Raw genomic sequence first — 14689 nt, forward strand, 5'->3', positions numbered from 1 at the left:
GCCTTGGCACTTTTTTTCCTCTGCCCTTACAACCGCTACCATTTCTATCGCTTTCGTCCACTTTCTGATGGACCGTGTTAATGAGTAATCTTACCCAGACGCATGGATAACATCACAGCCCGCATCCTGTGACTCTTGATTCAAAAACTAACTAACGGAGGTGACAGTATAACTTTTGGTTTGGTCACCACGTTGGTGTGGACGTGGAGGGGCCCCATCCTTTTGGGAAGAAAAAAACAAGGTCTCTGACAGTAGTAAGGTGTCAGGCAAATCCAACACATTCCATGAAAACCCTGACACGATAAGCAAATCCGGCAGTATGTCACATAGCTCCGAATAAATCCTGACATTAAATTAACCAAAGTAATACGATCAACGAGTGAGCAAATGGAATACCACAGACTAACACAAGAACGCCTAAATGCATGTCATACCTTCCCACCGTGAAAAAGACGCAGTTCCGAGGGAAGAAACGTGAACAGAAGCCGAGAGCAGAACCGTGTTAAGGTAGAAGGCCCTACGATAAGGGACGGACACCCACATCTCCGGCTGACCGCCAGGACCACCCCCAAGCCCATGTTAAAAGATAGAGCCCTCCAGAACAGTATAGATCTTACGATAACACTAAAAGGGCCACACCAGCTGCAAGTTTTAGCATGAGACTGTTTCGCGTCTCTGTTACGTTGCGAACGTTAAAAACATTGCCCCACCACGAAAAGTATAATGTTTCTCATTGGATATACAGAATTTTTTTAGGTGGAGCTTAAGGTTAACATTGAGACCCTGATTGGTCAGTTGAAAACACAGCCAGATAGCTTTTCTTAAACCAACGTCGGTAAATTGTAGTAAGGAGAAGTTAGGAGAGAGTTGCTTCCGAGACGGCGAGGTGTGGAGCTGCGCCGCCCGCCGCCCCCTGACGCTGCCTAGCCAACGACAAAGTAATGAACGCACGCGATGCCGCATGTCAGCGCATAAAGCTTCACTCAGAACTGCAGAAGTCTCATCTGTTACACCCCCTTTTTGAGTAATACTAGTGTCGATCGTCAATTAAAGCTCATGGTATTCACATTTTCTACGTAAGATAAAATCTGAAACGCTATGATTTTTCTGTTATATAATTATTGAGAAGCCACATCATCCACTGTAATTTACGACAAGTTAAATAAGTAATTAAAGATAATTGAGGCTCACTGTAGACCATTTTGATAGTTTTCTCTTTTGTGAAACTTAATTTAAATCTAGATTATAGATGTGACATGGCACAGGTCATCCTTCGATCCATTATAGAACTTGGAAAACTTGGAAACCCATTCAGGGAATACTCGTTCACATTTTTGTTGAACGCAGTTGGTTTTTATCATCCTGTATTAAAACATTTCCTTTTATCAATAGTGCAATTTATAAACAATGTTTTGTGAGTAGAATAAAATTTCCAATGGTAAACTTAACTGCTTTTTCGACGTTATTTTACCAGCTAACTAAAAATAGGAAAGCCCTGAACGCCTTCCACTAAATTTAGTTAGTATTAAGATTGTTTTACAGGGAGTGCAGTGGAGCTGACGCTGAAATCATTAAGTATTTGATTATATCATCGCTAGTCTCACTGAACTCTTCTGAACTCTACATGTCATTTGTAGTGTGGCGTCTCCTTACCAGCAACAGGTCCCAGGTTCAGTCAATTCCCTAAAAAACACGCTCAGAGCGTTGTTGCGCGAAAGTGGTAGGGAGACACGACTTAGAACAGACAGACTCCACGCAGAATGTTAGACAGTGCTTACTCTAAAGAGGACACCATAAGATCCTGAAGAAAATCCCAGTAGAGGAAACGTCGTTGGCGGCCTAAGAACCCAGATGACTAAATTCAGTGACAAATCGCCACTAGAGTCTGCAGACCTACATAAGCACTGTGCCCTCTGCGAGTGTATTTTTCAAGTATTGTTACCGGTTATTCCGGCGTGCGCGCTGACCCCAAGGCGCGCGGTGCCACGCGGCTGTGCCGTGCTGCTGTCCTCTGTTGGCGGCGTGACGTGGGCGCCGGCGCCGCGACGCTACCCCCGCGCAGGCGCGAGCCGATCGATAGGCGCTCGCCTGCCATCTGGCGGCGGCGACGCTGCCAGCCGCGTCTCCAGTGCTGTGTGGTCGGGCGCCGCGGCACCAGCATAGCACGAGCAGCGGCCAGGGCACGACCACCGCGGTGACGCCGCACCAGACGCTCTTCGCAACGTGAGTACTCATCGCTTAATGCGAATCCACAAGTCTGGACGCTGTAGCATGGGCGGCGCTGAGCACGATGACGTCACTATCACGCATCGGGCGCGCAAGGCTTGAACGCTGTAACAGATTCCTGTAGCTTTGTTTTTCCAAAATAACACCGACACAAGTTGGTCACAAAATGTTTAAGAATCTAATGACACTTTCAAGAATAGCACGTCATTATACAGTGACAGCTAGATAATACAGGGCGTGTCACTCAGTCTGTTGCCCACAAATAATTCCGGAATGATTCGAGAGATAACCAGCTTCCCGACAAGCGATCGTCCCCAGACTGGTATGGGTCAACCCACGTAACTCTTTTTTATGTGTGTATACTGAGCTACGGAAGCAGTACTAGCTCAAAATGGACCCATGTACCTCTCTGATGGCAGTCGGAAGCTTTTAACAAATGGCAACAAGAGAGTGACGCTCCTTATGGTTTGTTGTGAAACATTTGCAAACGAGGTAATGAATTTGCTAAACGTGAAGACGAAGAATGCGAGATCGCCGTGTCATCTGCTTTCACACGTAAACAAAGGGTAACGATCGGGACCTGCCCCCGCCGGCAATAATTGTAATCCTGATTCTGCACACTCCACGTCTCTTTTATCAAAATATTCGCTAAGGGCTGTAAAAATAGTCGTATAATTTTTTTCCAGGAGGGCTCTTGAGTGCTGTTACTTGCAACACAAAGTTTCCCGGGAGTCGTGCGACCATTACATGATTAACTAAGCTCTCCCTGTGCTTCAGGTCGCTAGAGAAGAAGAATCCATTTATTATAAAAACCTAATTGCCGCGTTTCGTGCACAGCCCATTACCAGAATACCACAAAGTTACTTGATGCCAAATATCATTTCAAACGATAACACTATTAATATAATAAGCATACTTCTTGTTGTTCCGCAACGTGAAGCAGCCTTAAGGAAGTGGTCCGTTAACAAAATCAAAATGTGTTAAACATCATAGTTTTGTATCCAAGAACCTTGGATACAGCACATTCGCCAAGAAAGCCTCAGATCACAGATCTCCATTAGATATAAACACCGACTTGATAATAAAGTGGATTTCCACTTCAGGAGTCAATTTCAAAAAAGAAAAAGTTCTTGATGTGTCACTGCGATATGTGTAATAAAACTGGCACTATTTCCGGCTGCTAATGCAGTCAGCTTCACCCTGATGATAGTTGCTTGCAATAGTATCCGAAACGATTGTATTTTGATCACACATAAAAGATTTTCTTAAAAAAAATTTCCATATCTACAGATATTTCGAAGATATTTATAGTTAATAGATTAGACGATTCACGCAACATAATTCTCAAAGTCTCACGAATTAGGAGAACGGTTTTTGGCGTAGTTTCACATACTGTTCATAAAAATGGGTGATGGCATATCCGTCAGATCAAAAACTAGCTATAAAAATGACATCGTCAAACGACATGGCGGACGAAATGACTGAAAGCAGTTACAAGCAGCTTCTTCCCGGTAACGAAGCGAACCTTTCGTTAATCTTGTTTGCCATCCGGGCGCTGCGGAGCTTTGGCGCGCAGATCCTCTTACGGACGTCCTTGGCTTTGATATTCCGAGGTCATGGGACCATTCGCAACTCTAGTTAAGCATCGCGGCCAGCGAGATATACTGGTCAAGAGGCGTACGTGACACTGCAAGTCTTGAGGGTTGCAGCCGTCATCTCCAGCGGGGAGCGTGTTACTGTTTCAGACCAGTTTTAAAACTTCGTAACTGCGCGTTTCTGTACACCCACGCTCTCGAGTATACATGACCATGTAAAGACTTTAGTGGATATTTTTCTACTGAGATACTGATTTCCCACTTGGCTCCGGTTGTAGCGGAATGTTAGCGATATATGTTGGGCAACTAGCGTGACGTCCCAAGTTCGTCGCGGGGTTCGTATTTCCCCTGGGCCCCATTTAGCATGGTGTGGTGTTAGCTCCAGAACATTTCAGCATACTTTGTGTTTCCACTGTCACCTGGTGGGAGCACACGACTATAGATGCATACGTAAAGACACTGTAACTTCGAATTCTGTAGTAATAATTATGTAACTTACTTTCATTGTAGCACTATATCTCGCAGTTGTGCTCTTCACCTTAGTAAAACACCCTAACATATTGGAAAAATTGGAACTAGCGCTGAGAGAAAAAGTAAAGAAGGAATAAAGCGCCGATGTAGCGCTCTCACGACGGAGTTTCCAAGGTGATTCAAACTCTTATCGGCCGGCCGATGTGACCGAGCGGTTCGAGACGCTACGGTCGCAGTTTCGAATCCTGCCTCGGGCACGGATGTGTGTGATGTCCTTAGGTTAGTTAGATTTAAGTAGTTCTAAGCTCTAGGGGACTGAAGACCTCATATGTTAAGTTCCATAGCGCTCAGAGCCATTTGAACCAAACCCTTATCCTGTCCGGATGAGGCGTTCTCTCCAATGAGAAGCCGGCAGCACACATTACGCCCGCAGTCAAGTTATCGCGTCCTCACTCTCCCCTGCAAAGGTGTATGATGTTTCACGGTCATTTCTTAGCGTAACTGGACGAAGAGAGGTATCCGATAGGCGACAACTCAACTAATGGTCTTTCAATTCCAACTAACGATCATTCCGTACACTAAAGACCATCAGTCCAGTTGTAGTGGTATTATGTTTCTGTCTGCAGTGTAGCCATGTTTGCACTGTATTATACATGTTCCATGATATGTGCGATTGCAGCCTTTGATGAAAACTTCTCGGGTTGTCAGCCGAGTGGTGGCGTCGTCTTGTCGCAACGTTTCAGTGACCTCAGATGTTAAGTCTCATAGTGCTCAGAGCCATTTGAACCAAACCCTTATCCTGCCTGGATGAGGCATCCGGGCAGGATCATCTTCTGGCGAAGTGAGACTTCACCAGAAGATGATGGGTACGAAACACATTGAAACGTTGCGACAAAACGAGACCACCACTCGACTGATAACCCGAGAAGAATTCATCCATGCTCCATGATGCTAAGCAAATATTATTCCATGATGTTTCGGGATTGTAGCCAGATTACGTCAACTTTTTGCCACAGTATTTCACCAAACAGCCATTCAGCCACCTTCAGGTATTTTACACTGCAGATTGTTAATCCACACAGTTTATACCAAAAATTGTCGCTGAGACTCACGTGCAAAAGCAGAAACTACATGAACGACCTCTGTCGAGTTTCGTGCCCTCCACATCTAAGACTTGGGTGAATGTTTGTCAGCTGAAATGTCGTAAAAAGAAGTCTACATAACCCGGATACAATCCCAAAACTTCCTAGAATACTCTTTACGCCGAAAAAATTTCAAGAGTCACATAAGCTAATATTGTTTGTATGTTATATCGATGTCACCTCGATTAGTCATATTAGGATAATATAAGACTCCTTCTGTTTTAGTGAGCTATGTTTCATCACATTTTAAGATAAAGGCTGACATACAGGGTGTCCCTTTTATCTTACCCACACCACAGAACTTTTTGCCCAGAAGCAAAATAAGCCTATCAAGAAAGTGTTGTTTGACTACTAGAGGAGAATAATCAGTATGATTACCTTTTTATGACATTGTTCGTTGCAGGAATATGAACAGCAACGTCTTTTTTCAAATATCTTCTTTAGACATCTGCTAATATTTTTTACTCGGCAATCATCCCTCTCAAAGAGTTGTACAGGGTGTAACATTCAAATAAACATGACGTTACTGAAAACGTGAGACAAAACTGACTTTGCCGGCCGGAGTGGCCGTGCGGTTCTAGGCGCTTCAGTCTGGAACAGCGTGACCGCTATGGTCGCAGGTTCGAATCCTGCCTCAGGCGTGTGTGTGATGTCCTTAGGTTAGTTAGGTTTAATTAGTTCTAAGTTCTAGGCGACTGATAATCTTAGAAGTTAAGTCGCATAGTGCTCAGAGCCATTTGAGACAAGACTGACTTTGTCTCTGCTCTACATGTACATAGTCCAGGCAAAATGATTCAAATGGCTCTGAGCACTATGGGACTTAACATCTGAGGTCATCAGTCCCCTAGAACTTAGAACTACTTAAACCTAACTAATGTAAGGACATCACACACATCCATGCCCGAGGCAGGATTCGAACCTGCAACCGTAGCGGTCGCGCGGTTCCTGACTGTAGCGCCTAGAACCACTCGGCCACTCCGGCCGGCCATAGTCCACGCACCTGAGATAAAATAAATCATCACTGGTGATGACATTAAACAAATGAAAATACGAGGAAATATACGCCGGTCATTCAGTCAACCGTCAAACGTGTTCAGAACGTAGACGACTAGAATTTTTTAAGCTCTCACACAAACCATTAACTGAAGACCGTTTACTCAGTGATCGTTTGTATTTGTCTTCTGCTCGACGAGTTACGTTACCCCTGGTAACAGCACTTTGTGTTCTTACAGGAGAATCAAAGTCAGTTTTCTGTTACGTCCTTAATAACGGCGTATTTATGTGAATGGTACATTTGTGATACGTTTTTTTAACAGTTCCTAAGAAGAGGAAATGGATTATCAAATAATAATTGTGTTGATATTTTAAAAAATACGCACTGCTGTTCATATTTTGGTAACGAACACAGCTACAAGAAAGGCAGTTATGGTGTTTCTTTATTTTGATTCTGGATAAAAAGATATTTGGGGCAGTCGAAATAAATGGGACACCCCGTATATGTGAAAACCGTATATTTTTATTATTTTATAATTTATTATTTACCATATTTATAAGGAGAAGTCAGATTGAAACTGTTTCGAATTTCAAAAGCAGTCACTATAGCTGTTAATACATTTACCTCACTATGAGACAAGACGGTCAATGCCTTGAGGGAAAAACGTCTGCCGCTGCCTGTGGCACCACGGTTGTACCCAGGTATGGACCTCTTCTTCCGAAACAAATCGACGGCTACGAATATCTTTCTTCATGGCTCTAAAATTACGGAAATCGCATGGGGAAAGATCGGGACTGTATGGAGGACTTGTAAGAGCTTCCTAGTGAAACTTCTGAAATGCAGTCGAAAAAACAGGCACACTAGCTCTGGGAAAGTAATAATGACATTTTTCACTTACTGAAACGCCACGCCGCTCACTGACTTTCTGGAACTCGGTGACACAATTAACGCACAGCGGTACGTGGACACTTTGGAACAGCTGAAGCGCGCTATCAAGTACAAATGCCTAGGAATGTTGACGGACCGGACGACATCACTCTGTTGCCCACATGTTGCCGATGTTGTTTCGACTGCGATGCAGAAGTTTCGCCGGATAGTTCTTACACATCTTCCATACAGTTCCGACATCATACCATGCGATTTCCGTATTTTTGGAACCCAGAAGAAATGTACGCGACCGTCAATTTGCTTCGGACGAAGAGGAGCACGCCTTGGTACCATCATGGTTTCGTACGCCACCGCAAACTTTTTTCCATCAAGGCATTGGCCGTCTTGTCTCACGGTGGGTTAAATGTATTAACAGTTATGGGAATTGCTTTTGAAATAATAAACATCTCACTTACTTTTTTCCATCTGTTTCGGTTTCATTTGACTGTCCTTTACATCTTAATGTCTTACACAGTAATTGTCTACGGTTTCCCTATTCCTGACAGATTCCTGGTCAGACACAAATCGATACACTGACCACATCACACAATTGAGTGGAATTGCAAAAAGCCCATTCTGCACTTCCCAGATGACAGACTTTATTCGCGACTATGCCTCACCCTTGAAGAACACAGTTGTTTAACAGATAAGACTGGTTGACTGCAGATGTGGAAAAATTAGGCCTCAAGCATTTTAATCTGAATGTCTAGTGAGCACTGGAAATGGAATGAAAATGATGGTATGGCATTGTTGGCCGGGAGGCTCCATTCGGGGAAGTTCGGCCGCCGTATTGCAAGTCCTTTTTAGGTGACGCCACATCGGCGACTTGCGAGTCAATGATGATGAAGAACACACAACACCCAGTCCCCTGCCGGGAATCGAACCCGGGCCCCCTTCGCCCCTGCGTGGCAAGTAGTAACGCTACCGCTACGCTACGGAGATTCAAAGAGTCATATTGGAAAGTTTCGTTCACTATCTGGCCAATGTAAAACTAAAATCATCAGTTTTTCTGTACTGGACAGAAATTTTGGAAAACGCTATGCAAGGCTTGTGTTAACGATTCGTTTAGGTTCGAAGGAGGAGAAGGAGGCGGAGCTCAAGTTTGTGAGACTCAGTCTCCGAAAAGCTTTCACTAATCAAGCTAAGCCAACCCACCAGTTACCACGTGAGCAAATATTTTTCTTCCTACTAAAAGTCTTAGTATTCTTAACATTTTAGCTCCTTCGTAAAACAGTCTTCACACTCGAAGGTTTCGGCCAAGCTCCCGGCACGTCCTCTTTTTCTAAAACTCTGCACGGCATTCGATTTCGCTGTGGGAACACTTCACGGGCCATTATTTCGCCATTCAAATATTTTGCAGAGAATGCGGAGACAGGTAGAAACCTATGGTACAGAATGGCTAGTTCTGTATGTTACAGGCCGCAAACACGCCCGTTATTCTTGATATGAAACTGTCGTCAGTTCATCTATGTAAATAAATTTCTCCTGAGTTGAATCAGCTGTTCCGTTCGGTTGCTGGAGTTCGCTAAAACTGCCAAATATCTTGGGTGTGTCTTTTCTCCAGTCACATGTCTCGCAAGCTGACTCCCTTAACACCAGAAATATGATGGTGCTTTGCCCAAGGGTAAGCTGGTAGGCCCTACTGCAGTGACCTAGAGTTACTAGAATTAGGTCTGAAACGGAGAGAGACTTCACCATATACAGTTTCTGATGAACCGACGGGCCTATTTCAAACTCCGCAGCTCTGCGTGGAGGATTGAGTAACAAAGGAAAATGTTCAAATGTTTGTGAGTTCTTAAGGGACCAAACTGCAGAGGTCATCGGTCCCTAGACTTACACACTACTTAAACTAACTTAATCTAACGTATGCTAAGAACTACACACACACCCATGCCCGAGGGAGGACTCTAACCACCGGCGGAAGGGATTAACAAAGGAGTTCTCGTTTATAATCATCCATAGCTAGGAAAACACCCTACAGCACTCCACACAGTTATTCACACTATACAGACACGCACTCTTGTAAACTTACACTGACGGAAAGCTTCGGACTTTATGTCAGCAGTGCCTCAGAGCTCCAGTTTCTCCCTGTACAACCCATGAAAATGAGCCACAATCAGAGTTAGCAATAGAGTGCATATACAAAATGTCTGGAACAATTATTAGAAAAAAATGAAACTATGTGGTTCCAGAAACCTTTACAATTCTCAAAATGTATGATGTGTATACACAGATTGAAGCGATTTAAGAAACTTTTGTACCAAGCCTGGGATTCGAACCCATATCTCTTGTTCACTAGGCAGATGCACTAACCAGACCCCACAGCCACACTGCCACCATGGATCTGCACAACTCTACTCCTGCTTCGATGGGGTCGAGCTTCGTCTTGCATGAACCACATCTTGTCGAAATCAGATTCAATCTAATGGGGATGAAATCATCATCCAGAACCTTCACGCGCTGTTCGGTAGTCACTGTGCTATCAACGAATATCGCGCCGATTATTCCGTGAGTGGACATTGCAGACCACACAGTCACCCGTTGCGGGTGAAGAGACTTCTCATCGCGAAATGAAGATTCTTAGTACCCCAAATGCATCAATTTTGCTTATTGACGAACCCATCAAAATGAAAGTGGTCTTCATCGCTAAATCAAACCATACTGCGCATACTATTTCCCATCATGCCCTGCGGCCAACCGTGCAGTTTGAACGTCCTGATGTAAACTGTTCATAAGTTATAACGACTTTATTCTATATAGTTCAATAATTGTCACCCTTTATGTGCGGGTACTGCGAGTGGTTCAGTAATAAATAAGTTATAAAATGAAGCGATATGCCTGTGCCGAAGTTTTACTGCATGAACAGCGAAAATGTAGTAATAGTGAAACTTTATTTCTTTCATCATTTTGTTAGAAAGAAAAGTTATCTTAACATTTGAAATTATATATAATGCTTGTTGGAAGCCTTTTGTTGCATGATACAGGTTCCGAGAAGCTATACACAGATGTTAAATGTTAATTATTATAAATAATCTCTTACTAGTCAATATCACAAAAAAATTTTACCCTCATGCCCTATTATTTTCGGCAAAAATAGCTATCCATCTTCAGATCAAATAAGACAAACGTTTCTGTGTCTGGTCACCACGCCGGTAGAAGGTACATTCCCATCAATTTTGTATTTTACTGTGTGTGTGTGTTTGTGTGAAATCTTACTGATGTGTCGACAGAAGTGCCGACACCGTGTGGTTTGAGGAGACCGAAATACACGCTATAAGCTCACGCAGGATGGCGTGAGGTCTGAAACAGGATACGTAATGAATGCTATAAAGAAAAGTACGTAGCTCCTGGAATACTTAACTTTAACCCATCCTTGGTACATCGCTATTGACGATACAAGTGAGACTGTATAGTTTCAGACAATATACTGCTAATGGCGCCTTGCTAGGTCGTAGCCATTGACTTAGCTGAAGGCTATTGTAACTATCTGCTCTGCAAATGAGCGAGGCTTCGACAGTGTGCATCGCTAGCTACGTCGTCCGTACAACTGGGGCGAGTGCTAGTAAGTCTCTCGAGACCTGCCGTGTGGTGGCGCTCGGTCTGCGATCACTGTCAGTGGCGACACGCGGGTCCGACATGTACTAATGGACCGCGGCCGATTTAAAGCTACCACCTAGCAAGTGTGGTGTCTGGCGGTGACACCACACTTATGGGACTTAACTGCTAAGGTCATCAGTCCCTAAGCTTACACACTACTTAACCCAAATTATCCTAAGGACAAGCACACACACCCATGCCCGAGGGAGGACTCGAACCTCCGCCGGGACCAGCCGCACAGTCCATGACTGCAGCGCCCCAGACCGCTCGGCTATGTATTTTATTGATGATGATATGTCTTCTACCAGCTTGGTGATTATAGACAGCAATGTTTGTCTTACCTAATCTGAAGATGGGAAGCTGTTTTAAACGAAACTAGTTATCAATGATTATAAATAGTTTTTGTGGATTTTACTACTAGAGGATTATTTCAAGTAATTCAGTAGCTTTTCTTGGAAGTCCCTAATTGTTCTCTTTCTCAAATAATCGATAGATATAGTCAAAGCAATTTGTGCGCCGTTGCCCACACTACTTCAAGACATATACACAGTTCCTAACGGTAATATCTGACTTGCTATGTTAAACTTTCTAATAAGATTATACCTCTTAATGAGTGGGTTATGATTGTATTTAAGGTTTTCATATTCGGTCAGTAACTATATGAAATATTGAAAATTAAGTTTTGTCGGCCCTGGAAGGTGTTACGCAGGCAACCTGCAACTGGGAAAATACGCCGTGAACCAGGTTATCCTTTTAGTATCCAGATGCGAGTCTAGAATCATAAGAATCATGAAGGATCATGAGGAATAAGCTGGCAAACATAAGAAATGTTTGATGACCGTCACCTCTTACGAACGCAGTCTTAGAAAAGCTATGGTAATGGTAATCTTTCCAGGAAAGCTTCCACATTCCTCGTTTCACGTAGTCAATACGTGTATGCTTGTGAGGTTGTCTGGAGCGGGGGGCATCTCTAATGTAGTAGTTACTTTTCAGGCTATACTCAGTAAGCAGAAGTCAAAGCGAAATGTTGCGGCCAATGACATCTCTAACTATGAGCACAGTCCAAGACAAATGTATCACTAAACTCCCACAGTTTTTCTGCAACTTCGCTACTGCATTGCAGCCAAGCGGCTAGCCCGTATAAATATACTGCGAAACGATTGTACGTTGTACATAAAAAGTGGATAAGCAATTTTAAAATACAGGTGAGGTATGTCGGTGGTTATTGCGACACTACAAATACAGAAAAGCGTTTCATAATATGGGATAAAATAAAATGCTTTGATAAAAGAGATAGATGGAAACCTTACTCTCTTTGTTCAAAGCCAATTAAATTAGTTGTCTGACAGGTTGTATAAACTTTCAGCCCGAAAAATGTAGGGGAAAGGTGTTCGTATACTGAAAAGGGAATTAGAGAAATAAAGGACGCTTGTTATTTGTCACGAAAGTGAACCAGGTACGCGTCTTGTATTGAGCGTAATGGAACATATGCCACCTGTAGCTTAAGATGTACACCTATATAAGAAGAAAGTGTCGCAGGTGGACGTGCTGGAGGACTAAATGTACAGCCGGGAGAGGGAATCTATGAGATGGTTCAAATGGCTCTGAGCACTATGGGACTCAACATCTTAAGTCCCCTAGAACTTAGAACTACTTAAACCTAACTAACCTAAGGACATCACACACACCCATGCCCGAGGCAGGATTCGAACCTGCGACCGTAGCAGTCCCGCGGTTCCGGACTGCAGCGCCAGAACCACACGGCCACCGCGGCCGGCATCTATAAGATACACACTTTTGATACTTAGGAAGCAGAACACACAAAGAACATAGGTAAAGACCAAAAGGGCTTTTAAAGGGATAAGTAGGGCTTTATGTCCTAGGATGTATAGGTGGTGTCTAGTTTTCTTTGTATTAAGAAGAATCTGAACTCTATAAGGAAACTAGCGAATCACATTTCAACCAGTGTAAAGGTTCAGAAAGTGCGGACATACTAATCACTTCATTTTTAACTTAAATACAGCTAGTTACAGTTCATTTCTTGGCTTAGAGGATTTTAGGTGATACTACTCGGCTACTTTGAACCTTACATATTACATTGCAGCCACATTTTATCACTGTAAGTTGACATTTGTAGGAGATAGTCTATTTTAGTTACATTTTGCCTTTCCTACTGGTAAAATCACAGGTCCTTTTACTGGCTGGGAAATACGGAAGTAACAGCATTAAAAGAAGCAACTTCTCTGTTTATACGAGGGTTGGAACTTTAATAGTGGCAACTATTTATTTGTAGCTCGTACAAAATAGATACGTGTCGTAGAGTTGTAGGTTATGTTCCAAAAATGAACAGCGTAGAGACGGAAGTGATGACACTTTCTACAGGACCTGGCCAACATTTTGCAGGACAACGCTCAAGCACGTATAGTGCAAGCTGTTACTGATTTGTTTGACTGATGGGGCTGCTAATTGCTATACCACCTACTGCATTCTCCTGACTTAATCCCTCGTGAGTTCAACTCTTCACGGGATTCGCTTCAGAACTGCTACAAATTCGTCGGGCAATAGACCGCCTCGCTCGAACTATCAAGACAAGTGGCACTGCTAAGAGTACCCTACGACTTCCACATCGCTCGCAACGAGTTATACACAATGCTGGTGACTACTTTGAAGGTCATTAAAACTTATAAACACGTATCTATTTTGTACGAGCTGTAAATAAATAGTTGCCACTTTTAAAGTTCCAACCCTAGTATGACGCTGCTCTTCTGTTACCTCAGGTCAGCCGCTTGGAATGCCAGCATCACTGCAACTGTCAAAAAGTTGAAATTGTAAGTCCTATAGAGTTTCGCGACTGTTTGCCATAGGCTGTGCTATCACGATGTTCTTCCACAGCTGCAGGTTGCCTAACTTTTGTCATTACGATGGGAACCAAGAGAGGCCATCGCCCACTACAGATTGAAGTAAGATTCGTCCGAATGTGTCTGGCCCACAGTAAGCAGCGACGTCATTCGCCTGCTTATTGCATCTGAGGCAGTTATGGAGTGTGGACAGTGGAAGCCTGTGTGAGGACGGTGCCGAATTGTCGCTATAAAGACAGTTCCACAAAGCTGCCGTCGAGCCAGGACTGTGGGTAATGCTAGAAGATCCGTTACTGTGTGGAGAACTTGATGTGATTATAGGGACACACACCGTGTGTTATTCTCGCTCGTCGCTGCAGTCTTTTGTCAGCCTGTTCCACGGACTCGAGCACGTCGTAGCAGCGCGGTTGTCTCGAGCCGATATGTGACGGTAGGACAACCCAGATCCCAGAGAGCGATCGCTGTGTCGCGTTATTTCTCTCTTTGACGTCGACGAGGATAACTGCCGCTAGAATGAGATTTTCACTCTGCAGCGGAGTGTGCGCTGATATGAAACTTCCTGGCAGATTAAAACTGTGTGCCCGACCGAGACTCGAACTCGGGACCTTTGCCTTTCGCGGGCAAGCGCTCTACCATCTGAGCTACCGAAGCACGACTCACGCCCGGTCTCACAGCTTTACTTCTGCCAGTATGTCGTCTGCTACCTTCCAAACTTTACAGAAGCTTTCCTGCAGGAGAGCTTCTGTAAAGTTTGGAAGGTAGGAGACGAGATACTGGCAGAAGTAAAGCTGTGAGACAGGGCGTGAGTCGTGCTTCGGTAGCTCAGATGGTAGAGCGCTTGCCCGCGAAAGGAAAAGGTCCCGAGTTCGAATCTCGGTC

The 14689-nt window shown here is 43.9% G+C and overlaps 1 protein-coding gene across 2 annotated transcripts in view; it reads left to right on the plus strand.

The window, feature by feature from the left end:
* The first annotated feature begins 2124 nt into the window (after positions 1 to 2124).
* The window catches only part of LOC126254472 (follistatin-related protein 5-like), a 572842-nt gene continuing 560277 nt past the window's right edge, over positions 2125 to 14689 (plus strand). For both annotated transcript variants that reach the window (XM_049955314.1, XM_049955315.1), the window contains exon 1: positions 2125 to 2223. The gene's annotated coding sequence lies outside the window, so the exon portion shown is untranslated. The remainder of the gene's footprint in view (positions 2224 to 14689) is intronic.

The sequence above is a fragment of the Schistocerca nitens genome, chromosome 1 (assembly GCF_023898315.1).
Source record: "Schistocerca nitens isolate TAMUIC-IGC-003100 chromosome 1, iqSchNite1.1, whole genome shotgun sequence".
NCBI classification, from domain to species: Eukaryota; Metazoa; Arthropoda; class Insecta; order Orthoptera; family Acrididae; genus Schistocerca; species Schistocerca nitens.